At 37.3% G+C, this 16,321-nt stretch overlaps 1 protein-coding gene across 5 annotated transcripts in view; it reads right to left on the bottom strand.

The window, feature by feature from the left end:
• Nucleotides 1-16,321, bottom strand: part of SGMS2 (sphingomyelin synthase 2) — a 41,948-nt gene that overhangs the window by 20,112 nt on the left and 5,515 nt on the right. Inside the window, exon 2 of one of the 5 annotated variants that reach the window (XM_018072395.2) lies at nucleotides 14,080-14,124. The exons of 3 other annotated variants lie outside the window; for them this stretch is intronic. The gene's annotated coding sequence lies outside the window, so the exon portion shown is untranslated. Of the gene's footprint in view, nucleotides 1-1,441; nucleotides 1,569-14,079; nucleotides 14,125-16,321 lie in introns of those variants that run through there. One more of the 5 variants, XM_018072380.2, reaches the window with a different exon arrangement.

Below are 16,321 nucleotides of genomic sequence, written 5' to 3' on the forward strand. Positions count from 1 at the left end.
GATGAAAAAGCCAAAACCCATTCTGCTTGAAGCTTTCAGTCCCTTGCCACCAATCTGACTGGCCAGAGAAGTGACAAACAAGAGCATCAACAGCCTAATCATCCCCTGCTACTGGCTGAGAGAGGAACTCCCCAGAAGTATACAGGTTTTTCTGCCAAGTTCCCATCTCCAATTCACATACCCATTCACACACCAGTAAGGGGTGTGTTCCTTTTATCTTCATGTTGTCCTTCTGTTACTTTAAGTAAAATATCCATTTCATTCTTTTGTCAAACCTGAAACGTTCCCATATCAAAACCAGGAGATGCCCATAAACTGTGTAGTAGAAGAGATGGTCCTAGAATTCTTCAGTTACCATGCAGCTTAGATCTGGCCATCTTGCCATTGTCTAGGGTTTGAAAATCAAACCAAATTGCTCTAAAATATGGAAGAGCTACTGGTGAAATCTCAAACTCACATGAAACTGGCCAAGTAACCCAAAAGAATAAATAAAATTCTGATAAAGGATACACCCAGGTATTAGGAACAAATTTGCTTTTTGGAACCACTTCCATACCTTCTAAAAATAGATGTTACCTCATCAAGAAGCAGAGCTTCTTAACAAGCAGCTTTACAGCAGAAGCTGTAATTGCCTCAAGGAACAACATATTTCAAAGAAAATCTTAAGAATGAAAAAGATGCTAAAAGAGCAAGGGTCCTAACTTTTTATCCTGAGCTCCTACTTGCTACCATGTAAATAGCTCCCTTAGTTTTCTGCATCCCCATTTGTCATTCAAAGGAAAATAGTTGACAGGGGGCACAGCTTTGAGGCAAGCATAAGAAAGTACATCTACATTTGGTTCTTTATGCTAGAACTCAAGAATAACAAGGAGTTTTATTTAGCTTGTTAGTCATCAGATTTCCATATAAAGGTCATTTTCACATACAGTTAGTTCAGAATATTGGTTTTTCTTAAACAGTATTTGAAACATTAACATTTCTCAAAATATTTTAATTTCTATAATTTATGAAGGACTGAATAGTCGCAATCTGCACAGGCTTTCCAAATAAGCAGTTCTTAACCTGCTGTTCCAGTATTATTGGAACAAGAGTAACCAAAACAGTAAGACTGATCTATTCTGACATTAAGGAAAGCTACACTTTCATATACAAGATGCAAAAGACTTCTAGGGAGCACTGCTTTTAAGCCTCATTCACTTTTGTTAAGGTTGGCTCCAACATTTGATACAGCTGTAATATATTCTTGTATTTGGTAGCTGCAGAAAAAGAGTCTGTAAATAAAGTACAATTTGAGGTTACAAATAAAAAAATACTCAAATGTTCTCTCATTTATCACAATTATTGGGAAACAACTGTTAGCTAGCTTGTATTTTCTTCAGTCAAATTTTTAGGACTATCTATGGGACTAGAACTAAAAAAGAAGTCAGGACATGTCTCTTACCTAGACAGCAACAAATAAAAACTTGCTTTTAGGGGTTTCTCTTTAACTTCTGAATGCTTTCTGAAAGCATTCCAGGTCTCAGTTAATTTCTATCATATCCCTTCTTCCATGCCATATGTAGACCTCACAGCATGTAGAAAACTGGGAGAAAGAGAGAAATCCAAAACAAAACAAAAAACCAACCAACCAAAAAACTCAAACACACATCACCACCCAAAACCCTCAAAAGATAACCAACTGTTAAACCAGATCTGACTAAAGTATATTCAGGTATGCAGAAACAGAATTGAGTTTAAGAGGTTTCCTTATGATTTCTATTTCCCTACAGTAAAAATATTTTCAGAGCTATGTTAATCTTTGACCTGTACAATTATTTATACTTACAATATATAAAACACTGGACTTCATCTAAAAGTTACGAGTTTATCTATATTCCGTAATAAGCTGCCAACACATTTTTTGCTCATGTGATGCTAAGGAGTTACGAGCAAGATAAAGCTGTATCATAGAAGTACCATTCATTCAAATGCCCTCAGAACTGAGATTATCCTCACATTATCACTTGCAATAAATGCTAACTTTTATAAAAAGCATTAACTACTTACCTTGTACAAAATTCTTTTCAGAAGTAGAAATAGAGCAGTTACTCCCTCTACCTCAATAGAAGGATTTTGCAATTCTCTCACTTATGATTACTAATGTACCAAAGGACTAAATTCCTACACTTGCCTAAACAGAGGAGAAAAGCTTCAAGGCTATAGTTTATCTATTTGTGCAAACCAAGCTTTACCAGTCCTATGGAATTCTATTTCTTCATACCTCTTAATAGTAAAAAGCTTCCACTTTCCTGGCAATTCAGTATTCAGTGTGTTCCACAGCAATGGCAGGTTTCTAAAACAGTATGTCCCAAAAAGCGCAAAAAACCCTCTCATAGCACCATATTCATATTCATAGTTTGGGCTGAAAGGGCCCTTAAAGATCATCTAGTACCAACCCTCCTTCCACTAGACTGAGTGCTCAAACCCCCATCCAACCTGGCCCCAGCAACTACCTCAGGAAGCACAGGAAAGAAAAAAAAAAACAAAAAAAACAACAAAACCTTTGAGTTCTTTTGTCATTTTGAACACTGCTGAGTAGGTTTGCTTTAATTGCATGAAGGCATCTTCAAAATCTTCAACTGCTTGGTCCTCAGACTCCAAAGGATTATATTTGGTAATTAAGAGTCTGATGCCCTTTAAAGGTACTTCAAATCTTGACACCATGACAGGCTTAGATTTTCCTTGTGGTTATCACCTTATCTTTTAAGAACCAAGGTCACAATAGCTGTGAAATGGCAAATATTTGGTACCTTTTAGTGCTATGGTAACTCGTTCTGGAAATAATCCACATGTATATGGCATAAACAAAGTCAGTTTATTTGCAGACTAACAGTGTTTTCTAAAACAAAGGCTTTGAGAATGGTCAGTCATCTGTAGAACCAAAGAATGAACAGAATAATTCAGGTTAGAAGAAATCTCAGGAGGTCTCTGGGCCTCTGGCCAGGAACAGCAATGACTCACATTAGGTTCCTCAGGGCTTCAATCCAGCTGTACTTTTAATGCCTACAAAGATTCACAACCTCCCCAGACAGTCTGTTCCACTGCAAGGTTGTTCTCACAGTGAAAGCTGGAGGGTTATTTTTCTTGTTTTGGGGGGGGTTCTGTTTGCTTTTATGATTAAATCTACTGGGTTTGTATCTACTTCTTATTACAAGTTACAGCCTTTGTATCTCCTCTCCCCCCCACTATGAAGAGCCTGGCCTCAATGTTCCCAATGGCCTCCTTGCAGGTATGCAGGGGCCGCTGTCAGGTCCCTCTGGGCCTGCTCTTCAGGCTGAAGCAACTGAGGCTCCTCCAGCCTTCCCTCACAGGGCCTGTGCTCCAGCCTCCTGACCACCCTGACAGTCCCTGTGCTGGGCTTGTTGCCAGTTTATGTTTTCCCCGGATCAAGGACCCAAAACGAGATACAATATTCTAGACACTGCTAAGTAGTACTGAGCAGAGAGGAGTAATCAGTTCCCTGTAAATAACAGCTATGCTCCTATTAAATACAGCTCAGGGGAGTGTTGGCTACCTTCACTATTAATGCACATTGCTAAACCTCTTTTCAACAGAAATATTTCAAAATTTCAAAAGAAATATTGACCTTCTTCCAAAAGCTTAAAGACTCCCTTCTCCACTCCAAAATATGAGATTGAGAATAAGTCTTCTTCCTACTCAACCCATACTCTTCAAAATGAGACTGTTTCAGTATTTCAGATCTGTACAGAAAAGCCTGCTAACCTGAAGTGATACTTTAACTCCAAATCAGCTGCTTTTGAATAAAGGTAAAAAAGGTGCTCTATCACTGCATATTCTGTAACACTGCAAAAACCATTGGGATTCTGACCTTTTTCTATTTGTTAGAAAAGACTATTATAAACACTGTACAAAGTGTGGAAGTTACTGTACTACCTCAGTCTCATCAGGCAGAATGATGCCAGAGTGCCAAAATAAACCTCTGGATCAGGCTTTTATGTAGCATGTTGGCATCTGACTGCTAATCACTTTAATTCTGCTATAGCTTTACAGACATTATTGAAGAGGCACCATCCAAAGCAAGATTCTTCTCATGGAGAGCAAGGTCTCAATATTTGTTGAGAACCTAGCAGCACATCTGATGCCCCACATCTCTTCTAGCTGTTTTGTGAAATCCTCCACCTAGTTACCGAGGGTAAAGTTTGCACTTCTTAATGGAAAGTCAGACTGAGAGATTAGTCACCACTTTCAGTACAGGGTGGTGAGGAACCACAGTGACTAATGTGCGCTTTAAAATGACTGTGCTACAGCTTATCAGCCATCAGGCAGCTAGAAGAGGAAGTTACATACTCTGTAAATTTATCAGCAATACATCCTACAAATATTTGGGTAATTATTAAGATGATAATGCCTGTCAAATTTTTTCCCTATGCTACTCCCAAAAAGCAGGAGTGCCAACACAAAAATAAGGGGTCACATTTATGAGAAGATTCTAATATATTTCCTGCAGCAAAACCCCTCTTCCTAAAAGTTTACAGTGAGAGGACAGTAATTGCTTAAATCTGCAAGCATTTTACAATATTAGCAGTAATAAGAAATACATGCACAAGTTGCACAATCCAGAGAAAAGCTATTTTAGCTCTGAGGTATACTCAGAGGCTCGTACCTCATAACTCACATTTAAAGGAAGCCTGAAACAGACAGTAACCCTTGCAAAGCACACAACAGTAAAGAGACAACCATTAACTGTAATCCTCATCTAGTGATAGCAGAAAGACCCCACAGGAATTCTTAGGACAGGGTATATTTAAAACCGATTAGTATCATACTATAAGCTGGTTTCACATACCCCTCAGTTCAACTGGCACATTACAAGTTGTGACTCTCTACATAGCAGCAACGCTTACTATGTTCAGAGGCTCAAGCAATGAAAACATCCCCTTTCAGAAACACTAATATCTACCCACACCTTTGTCTCAGGGTATCCTGATCTAGTGTTGGCATAGAGGATAAACCATTGAAGTCTAGCACATTATAAACTGTCAAAACAGGTCAGGAAAGAATCACTGAATAACTTCTTTTCTCTTCCCCCTAAAAACTCAGATAGTTTTCAACTTGCTCAACTCTGATGTAGTTGCCCGGAAAGCTTTATGAATACTAGTTAAGAGGGATGATACAGACATCACACATCATTTATCGCTGACAGTGAACACATAGATTAATTAAAACTCATCATGAAACATGATCTGGTCCCTATTTCAGTCTTCTCCTCTACCTTCTTGCCACAACCACTGGTTTGCAAGCACACCCACCACCAAGCAGCAACAGCGTAAGGCTTTCATATCACAGTCAGCACACCCAATCAAACAGGGATGAGAATACACAGATCCCTCTTTCAAGCTGTTTGTTTACAGGCTCTGACACCCAAATCTACATCCAGCTCACACACTAGATGGTTCCCTCCCACTTTTTCCCCCCCTCGCACAGCTTTTGTTGCCACACTTTCATAACTAAAATCAGGTAAATTTAATTTTAACAACAAGAAGTTAAGACTACTGAGCAACTTTTGGCAAGTACCATGATCGGTCTACAGATGTTTACATTGAGGGTGAGAACAGCAAAGGAATCTTTATACATACTCTTCAAGCTTCCAGTTTGCAACAACCAAAATTATATCAAGCTTCCTATATGTAACTGGGTTTTTCACTGAAGTTCTATGCATCAACTTTAAGTACTACATAGTTAAAAAAAAAAAAAGGGCATCACAACCTAAGCTTCCAGTGCAGTCCCATGGTCTTCCTTGAACTTGTTCAAGTATTCCATTAGCTCAAAATTTTCTATTAATAGAAGAAAATACTTTCCACATTATGCTGACAAGAAAAAACATTTCTTTTTTATATTATTTAATTTGTCAGGGAAGACACTGTTTAACTTTAAATACTAAACACTTAAGTACTATGCCCTTCAACACTTCCTTCTTCATTTTCATTTCTGCCACAGACTGACAAACAGAACACTCCTTTCCTTAGTATAATCACTCCTCCTGCCTGGCACACTATCTCCCCACAACACAGGGTATCATTGTTAAAAAAATTTTCCAAGAAGATGGTAACAGTGGGACAGCAGTAGAAAATAATTACAGTTATAATCCAAAATCTTTCTGTAATACCTCAGACATTTTGCTATCTCCATTTCAGCCTCGCCCTACAGATCAGAAAGAGAGGACAAGAATACTATTAATGTGGTTTTTACTGTCTCTTACAGAACTATTATTTACCTCAGAACTTAACTAAACAACATCTCCAGAATAATTCAAGCCTCTCTTCATTATTCCCTGCTAAACTACAGCCTTTGGTAAGAACAACCCTGTATTGAATACCACTGCAATAACGAAATTCCTTTATGCCAAGCCACTCATGACACTCAACATGGAGGCTTTCACCATTCATGCCAGTGCTTTAATTTATTTTCCTTCCCCTTCTCACCTAATTGTTTGAAAATTTTATCGCTTTCTTTAAAGCTTTTAAGAAGGATATGAAGATCCAAGTTAGTGAGAAAGGATTTAAAGAAGGAAGTTAGTGATGCTTGAATTCCCACTTACTATTTCTGCAAGAAAACAGCTGAGTACTATCTTCAGCATTACTCCTAAAAAGCCTTCATTAGATCCTTTCATTGTAACATCAGACAACTGCTTTGTAACACCTTATCCATTCACACACAGCATAACTAAAAGGGTTCAAATGAAATTAACAGTCTAATGACCAGCATTACATTGACCTTATCCTATCAACTGGTAAAACCCGGTGTGAAAGTACTGAGGTTGCTCTCAATCTAAATAGAATGATTTATATTACACTGCATCACATACCTCAGGTAGTACCTTCCACGCCATAAACTACCTTTTATGATCAAGGGAGGCTTCTAGTCCTCACTGAACCTGCTATCTTTAGAAGTATAGGAAAGCAAATGTTCACTCAAACCAATCAAGCCTGAACGTAAAGTGGAAATACAAGCTGGCCAATCAAACTGCCTGCTAAATGGCATTTATATCAGTTGCACAGCATGCTGCAGCTGAACACTGTTTACTTGCCGTTTATTTAAGTAACACTACTGTCATTAAATTTTGAGTCAAGAGTATTTCCACAGTAAAAAAAACACCACAAGCTAGAACCTAAGTCTAGTTCTGACCTTTGTGTTACAGTCCATGAAAAACCTGGGGAGGAAGAAAAGAACGTGTGATCAAACAAGATGTTTCAAAAAGGACATTCAGAAAAAAGTTATTTCCAAATATATTTAATAATTCTTGGTCACATTTTCTCGCAAGGTCCTAAGCTTATAATAATTTTAAAATAAGCTCTATTATAAAATAAAAAACATTTTATAAAAATTATTCAAAAAGCATTTCATAGCATTCTTGTCTCATGTCCAGCAGACATCTATAGACACACTGATTTAGAAAGACAAAGGGAGGACATGAAGAGGTGTCATGTAGACTAGCTGAAATGTGGAAAGACAAGCAGATTCTATAAACTGTTCCCCAGTCAGAACTGCAGCTGACAAACCTGTTTCAGACAATAAAGTCAGTCCCATCTCTAGACTTACTGAGACCAGTGATGTTGTGAATGTGTGCTAAGTAACCATGGTGTACAGTAACTAGGTTGTGAATCAACTAATTCCACGTGATCAGTTACAAAAGTCTAAGAAGAGAACTAAGTGTTCAACTGGAAAAGAACAAAAGAAATTTATCTGAAGTCCCAGAGCAAATCTATTTTTTCCCCTTCCTAATACTTTAACTTTTTAAAAATTAAAAAAACTGTCTAAAAAAAGTCTTTATATCACAAGGAATGCAAAATGCTGTTCTACCATAAGATAAGCTATCAATTCTAATGCAATTTGTAAGACCTTCAGAAGCAGAATCTATGCCCTACAGCAACTGTATTATCCCTGAAACTTCTCAGATGAGCTCCATGTCTCATGCAAGTCAAAGAACACACAAGAAACAGGTTTTCTACACAGCAGTGTTAGCATTCCAGCAAAGACCAGTAAAAAGTCAGCCCCAAAATCAGGTCCAGCTCTGAGCAAATCTGATTACCTTTTAAGATAATGCACATTGTGAGCATAAGTATTAAATACTCAGATGTGTGGGTCATAAAAAGAAAAGAAGTACCACATTTTTTGAGTAAAGGCATTTGCCAAAGCCAAAAATGTTTCTTCCTACATTTCTAGGACAGCTTTACTAAAGTGTACACTCAAAGTTATGTATTCAACTCTGACAGTTCAATTCCAACAGAGTAACTACCCTAGTCTGAAAAGGATTCTGCTTTCCAAAGTTTTCTCATGCCTGACAGTAAGACTTATGAAACAGGTTTAGACAGAATTGACACCCATTCAACTCTGTTTCTATGCGACAACAGCATAAGCTGTGATCTCTTACTCTGCAAGGAATCAGTCAGGGCAGTCACCTGAAGCATCCAGGATAAAAATTCACAGAAAAGTTTCTTAAGCATGTTCAGACATCAGAACACTGAATATTCATGCACACATATTGAGACACTTTCCAGGAGGAATCTGAGTTGCTACTAACCCTCAATATTTGAGCTAACGTGCAGACTTCATAGCAGGCAATTATAAAAAACCAAAACCAACAAACACCAAACAAAAAACCCTACCAAAACCAAACAAAAAACCAGGAATAGCTTACTATTCAGTTTAACTGTATATTTTCATCACAGATACAGAAGGCAGAATAACATAAGACAAGAGGGTGCTCATACACCTACAGACTTTCTCTAGTATACTGTCAGATAAGAGGTTACATGTTCTTTGATATGTACCAATGTGAAGATCTACTCAAAACACAGCTTGGTTAACTGCAAACATACCCCATGGGCAATCACTCTCTAGCTGCCTGGCTAAGAGGGAAACAGAGACATGAAAGTCCTCTCAGATGAGGCTAGACTTAAGTTACATCAGGCTATACATTAAACACTAGGCCAAAATTAATTAACTAGTTTTGGTGCCTTGACATCCACAGGAGGAAGGTCCTGTTGAGCTAAGGTATTGGTTAATTCATGGGTACATCAGGTCTACATGCCTTCAATTACCCACACAGATTTGCTTTGGGCAAAACATTTTGATATGTTCCCTCAGACTAAGTCCGGCATTTTACTCATAATGAGCTTATGTCAAAGATGGTGAGATTTAGCTGAGTAACAAGCAGCAGCCACTTCATAGTTCAAACAATGCCCAAGAAATTATAAACTAAGAGAGTGGAGAGGACTGTCTAGGTATGCATGCACTTCCAATTCACATGCCTCGAATTATGAAATGACGAAAAAAAAAAAAGCAGAGGCTGCCTTTGTTTTTTAACTCAATCTATGAACGGCCCTAGACCTATTGAACTCATGAAAAGAGGAGGTGAAAGGTGTGGAACCAATGCTTTAGAACAGTCATAATAGTAACAAGACAAAAAAAGTCACCTTACATAACAATACATTTTCTGTCCCCTAAGAATGTCTTTTACTCCATTGAATCACACTATTACAAACAGACAACAACAAAAATGCTGTGTTCTGCAGTTTACAAGCTTTTTGATGAAAGGACAAAGGCTTGTTACCTGATTCTAGTTGAAAACACTATAGAATATCACTATAAATGCATGTGGCAGTACATTTTTCATGTTACATTCTCAGCAATGCACGACCAAATTATAAGCTATGTAGTATCAGTCTAACACCTGCACAGTAACACAAACTGTTAACATCAGAAGGAGCACTTTCATAATAGCAAGTGTCACGGAAGATTAATCAAGATAGTGGTTCTTTGGGCAAGTTATGGAGGCCTAAGTACAATATTCCTCTTTGTAGCCATTCTTGTAATTGCAATACAGACTACTTTGGTAAGAAAGAACTTTTTCTGCATGTTACACACAGTCAAACCTGGACTAAACTGTATTGCCCCCAACACATGCTCTAGAAAGGCTTGCAGTGCTAAAAGCTTTGTGTCTGATTCCACTACAACACGATGCAGACGGAGAACAGGAAGAAAGCATACATGCATGCACACTCAAAAAACGCTGTGGACAAGGTAGAACAACATGGTTCTAGTGTTTGTCCTTAATACAGCACCACGGAGCAGAGAGTTTCTGCTTTCCTGCCACTCTCCTCTGCCCTCCAGGCCTTTGAAGGGGAATAGTGTCCAATTTTAACTTCACTGAGCTCCTCAAATGTAAGAGAGCTAAAGAGTTTAGTCAAACCATATGATGTTTAATAGTTTATACTAAACTTTCTCCTAATCCAAATTAAGGAAAAAGGATAAAAAAGAAACCAAGCCAGAAACTGTTTATGGGAACATTCATTCTGCACAGTAAAACTAAGCCAGGCAGTTACTTATCTTGTTCAGACTGATCAGTGACTAGAAAGTTGTGTACACAACTTTCCTACAATCCGTAGAACTATGCTTTAAAAAAATCCCAAACACAAAGAAAAATACTTTTAGAGCAAGAAATGTACATACTTATATTTTTTTAGAGCTGAAATTTAGCCTAACTACTTGAGCTTTGCTATTTGACATGTATTGTGCCTTGTTCCATGGCTGGTCAGCATTCATCTTACTAAATTTAAAAGTCAGTACAAGTTCCTGAATTTTACCACAGAGATACATATTACTCCACCCTACTTTTACACAGTCCATTTGTTCCACACAGAAGAAATGACTACTTATCATAATACTTATGCCTGCTTGCGCATATGAAAATAGCTAAGCTTTTTTTTTTTTAAGGCCTGCATAGAGGAAGCTAATGACCATGGTTACCACAAAACACACAAAAAAGGTCAACCAAAAAAACTATCCTCATTAGAAAGCACTCGCCATTCAGCTATATAGCAAGTGTAATACTCAGTTGCAGGGTGGTAAATATTGCTAAGATGATGAATTCTGAATAGCCTGAAAATTCAGGATACAGTCACTGCAGTGGACAGAAGTTTAAACCTGTAACACTCAACTCTTCAGTAAGTTGTCTTAATATTAGACTTCCAAATTCACTCTGGCACCTTGGAAGGAGCAATGCCTTTAATATTTCTTGCTTCAGAGCCAAACAGGATGCCACAGCCCTTCCTCTCAAGACTGAAGTCCATCATGAAAGTTAACATATTTCTAGGAAAACAAAAACACTGAAGAGTTGTTCTTTCTATTTTAGTGCATGAGCACTTTTAATAGTCAATAAAGGATTCAAACCATTTCAGTCAATGTTCTCTCTCACAGGACAGAAATAAACACAGCTTCACTTTGGAGGACCACCTATAGCTTTCTGGCACATGTTCCACATCAAGTGGAGTTGACTGGTTTTTTTTTTTTCCAGAATTTTAAAATCACTCCCCATATCTACGTGCAAAGTATACATATGCTTTCAAAACAATTTGCAAACAATTCTGTGAAAAGCACAGCAGACTGAGCATCTGCACTTCAGTAACTGCAGCTTAAGGAAGTGTATTAAATGGACCTTGTTACTTATTAAGTAGAACCAAGTTTTGGCCTCTGCAAGACTAAGGTGGTATGCCAGAAGAAAGGAATGAACTCTTGTCAAGTCACACTCAACATACAAAACCTGAGTGAAATCAAATGAAGACAAGCTCATAGTTCTGAGACTGCCACTGTAAAGAAGTCTTACATTGCATTCTTACAAGTTAGTACAGTATTATGAAGACAGGAAAAGACACAGGCTTTGGTAGGACTTTTGCAGGCTCCAAATACATAGGAGCCAAAAGTAACACGAGTAAACTTTTTAAGCTACAACATATTGATAGTTTATATACACTCCTGAAGTAGGTAAGTAACCAGAAAAACTAATAGTATGAACTAAAGTAGAATCATAACAATTAATTTCTCTCAGTATTACACAAAAAAAACCCCAGACCAAAACATAACAAAGTGCTTTCAGAATTTCAGTTGAAATGCTTTTGGTTCTTTACTGAAATTGTAATACATAAATTTGAACCAGAACAGCTGACAGAGGATGAAACAGAATCCTACATTGTGTTGTTTTAGCACTGTTAAGACAGTTACACAGCATTCCAGCTTTTAAAATGTCCTTTTGAGGCAATGGCACTGATGGGAACAGTTTGTTTCAATATAATCTGTGTTCAGTATCAAATCAAGACAGGGCAGTGGTATTTGGCACCCTTATAGAGCATCCACAGGCAGCAAGTGCTGTTTCCATTTACAAGGTTGATGTGGGGGGAAGTTAAAAAAAAAAAGCAGTAATTACTGTAGATGTGTACTAGAACCATCAACAAGCTATAGGATTATATTGTGCCCCTCCAGATGGAATACAGAATTAATGACTATGAGGCACAACCTTCTCTACTGCTGCAGCTTCTCTCCAGCAAATTATGTCACCTAAATAAGGAGTCTGTCTCATTATTTCTGATTTAGCAGTAACTCAGAATCTTAAATGGAGCATACAGAATTGAATTCAGTTTCTTGGATAAGACATAAGCATATCATGGCTGGAACTGGAAAAAAGTCTGGAGACTGTCTTCTTATTTAGATCTGCTCCACTAACCAGCACTAGAGGGAACATAAGCAGGAACTTGGGTGTGTGCATAAGTAAACATTTTGTCACTGTTATGTACATTTCACATGACTGAAACTAATTGAGAGAAGTCATTCAGCACTCATCACACAACAGTTTGAGATCTTAGGAGGCTAAGCAGATCACAAACTCTAAAAAGAGAAAAATTAAGAAATGCAAACATATTTTAACACGAAAAAACAAGCACTGAAAGCAGGTGACTTCTTAATAAAGGACTTTTACAGATGCAAGTGTTCTACTAAAGCTATATTGGGGAAGTAACATGCCAAACCACTTGTAATAGTCCTTCAGTAAAGGAAAACCTTTTGCTTAGGGTTCTAAGATAGGTCTTACAAGACTCAGGTTCTAGACAGGCTCTGCCAGAGGCTTGTTCTTTGAGGCTGGACAGATTTTTGCACTCTAATAGGGTTAAACTCCCATTTATTTTATAGTTTACTGAAATTTTTAAAAGAAAAACAACTACATTCAAGTTCTAGTATTAGAGGTATGAACATCACTGATCTATGAACAAGCCAAAAAAACCCAAAACCCCACACCTCGCTCTTCTGTAAGTTACACTCTACATAGGCAAACTCCAGTAAGTTTTGCTAAAGCTCACAGTGACACTTTGTTATCAGAACTTTCATAAAAACAAAAACTGAATAAACATACTAATTTTGGATTTTTTTTACTAATATGGATTTAATCCGTATTAGCACTTAAAACTTCACCCTTGCAACTTCTCAAAACATTCAGTGCTGCACCCAAGAGGGTCAGCATTTCCTCAAGGAAGAATAGGTGTAAAACCCCTGATCTACTTTGCATCGGAAACCACACGCACACAAAACCATTGCAAAGCTTAGTGTCAAGCTTACTGCATTGCACAGGATTCTAGTACGATTCAGCCTAAGGAAATCTCAATATATAAAGAAAAAAAAAAACCAGAAGACTACAGTAGGAAGCAGGACGAGATGAACTCTAAAAGCCAGGAACAGGAAAACATTGCAACATGCGGCTGCAAAGCTCAGACTCCGGAATCCTCACGGGTCCATTGACAGCAGCAACTTCAATTTTGTTTAGGAACTATAAAGAATAAGAGGGATGTCGTTGCAATTTGTACACAGCAGTTGCAAGTTAACCTGCATCAACTGGGGAGGGTAAATGACAACAAGACACCTGCTTTCTCATTCAGATACCTTTAAATGCACAGGATGTTCTCCCATTCTAGGGTTACACATCTGAGAAACTATTTTATCTGCAAAATTATATAACTGAATATGTGCTTTTTTACTATAAAATTCCCTTGTCAGAATGAAGTCAAGTTTTCCTAGGTAATCATGCTCCAGAATTATTTGTTTGAGGTTCTAGACCTGAACACTATTTCAATAAGAGCCATTATGATTAACTCAACAGCTTCAGATACTCAGACAAACTATTTCTTCACCTGTAAAACAGACTAGACCTCAGTATATTTTTTTATGCCATCAGATTAAACAAGAGGACCCACTTACCACACAGTGAGGCAGGAAGTTTTACTCAGCAACTACAAGGATGTCCTGAAGGCACAGCAGTATTACAGATACTATATATATATATATATGTTAGCTAAATGGGTAAGTAACAGGTTTTCCTAAAGCTGATTTAGTTTTAGTACACAGTTTGGTCCTATTAAAATTCCTATCAACAGCTATAAAGTAGACTTCCAAAACTATAATGGTAAGTACTTTATTCTTTGTATTACCCATATCCCTACAAGATCTATTCTGGAGAAGAAAAACAGTGATAACTTAAACAGGGATCCTTGTAAAGGACAGACTTGCGGTTATTAATGTTCTGGAGGTTCACTAGAACAGTCGGGTTTCAGTATAGTTAAGAAATATCTTTCAAACAAAGCCTATTCTGGACAAGACAGAGCTATCTGTGTTACATAAAACTTTTCCATTAGCAGCTCTTAAGCTCTTCAGAATCTGCTGGGACAGTGGTGCCTGGATGCCTGACGTTCTTAGTGTCCGCAGCATCTTTGGGGACAGTGGTGTCGATGGTACAAACAATCCTCCCAGCAGAGAGAGATCTCTGAAGACAGTGGACCTAGTGTTACATTAATCTTCCCAGCATCTGTTTGGACTCCTACAATACCATATCCATACTAAATAATATGTCACAGCATCTGTATTGTCCACTCCCCACAAATAGTATCCAATAACATTGTAGGCCAACAGCCCATCAAAATTAGGGAAAAAGGACAAACAGAAGATATATGCAATTTTATTACAAATATCTGTATCTTCAAAGTCCATTTCTATACCAGAACACTTAACTGTAATGAGCCATTTCTTCAAAAACCTTCTTTCACATTTTCTGGTCCTTAAGAAAGACTACTCATTTTTTAAATCCATCACTTGTTTCGATACTTATTTTTTTAATATTTTAAAAAAATCAATACATTACTTTTCAGTCTTCATACCTTTATTTGGCATACTAATACATTATAAATAAAGAACTCTGGTATTCAGAATTAAAAATACTTGAGATTATGTCTCTTATTCAGCTCTCCCATATACAGGCAGGTATGTATGTGAGTTGAGGTTTTTTAACTTGATAAGGAAATACGAAGTTTGTCACAATACTGCATCCCTTATATAATACTTCTGATGTCTACTTAAAACATTAAGTTTGGAATTAATTTTTCTTAAAATATTACAATCACAACACACGATGCAGAAAAATAGATGCTTATCAATATGCCAACCATGGCTCAATATTTAAAACTCAGGAGTAGAGTAATTCTGAATTAGTCAATCTAATTAGATTACCAACCCAAGAGTTCAAAAAAATAATACATCTTTGCTCTCCAAGTTCTCATCCCTCCACTGTATAAGTTCACTTCAAGGACAGCACAGAAATCAACCTCATTAGGGGCCTTCATCTGCCATGCTATTGTTGTCCCCTTAGATTTTCACCTAAAGTTTCTCCCCACCAGCACTTTGATTTGTCCAAATACTCTTTAAGACTGCACATAGTACACAAGGTACACTTGCATATTTTTCTGAAGGACAGAGACAAGGATATGTTTTTCAGTAAAATGTGATAATCTATGCCTGATTTTGGAGAAACAATCTAAATGGAAAAACATATGGAAGCAAGCCTATTGACTTTTCTAGTAAATTAAGCCCTAGATCATTTAAGTTAGGGTAAGTAAAGAGTTACTAGATTCACAAAGAAAAACATATCTAAGGCTATGCAGTCTCAAAAATCGTGCCAGGTCAAATAATAATACACCTAACCAACTACATGAAATATAGTGAAAAAAAGAAAACTGGTTTGGGGCAAACCATTTAATAAACATGACTTAAAGTGAAGCTTGCCAAAACTCCTCTAAGGCCTGGTATCTCAGACAGAGTATCATGCACCTGCTCAGTTTATGCTAATACATCTATGGAACTATTCACTTGTATAATTGTGTATAAATTAACAGCTGTCAAGTGGTTTGCGGACAGACAAATGTTTGATTTTTCTAAGGTCTTCAAATGAAATAAAAGTTTAGAAATGGATTAAACCAGACAACACCTAGTCTACACATTGTATCCTATATTATCTTGCTAGAAGATTATGCATTAACTATTTTCCACAAGGATTTTGAGCCAGAAACCATGCAACGTTAACAGAAACGTACTCTGCCATTAAGTCAAGAAGTTTAGTTTAGCTGCACTTCAGGAAGTTTAAGACTGGCTTCAATGGAGCAGACATTCAACA

The sequence above is a fragment of the Manacus vitellinus genome, unplaced genomic scaffold (assembly GCF_001715985.3).
Source record: "Manacus vitellinus isolate BGI_N305 unplaced genomic scaffold, ASM171598v3 scaffold_0_pilon, whole genome shotgun sequence".
In the NCBI taxonomy this organism is placed as follows: domain Eukaryota; kingdom Metazoa; phylum Chordata; class Aves; order Passeriformes; family Pipridae; genus Manacus; species Manacus vitellinus.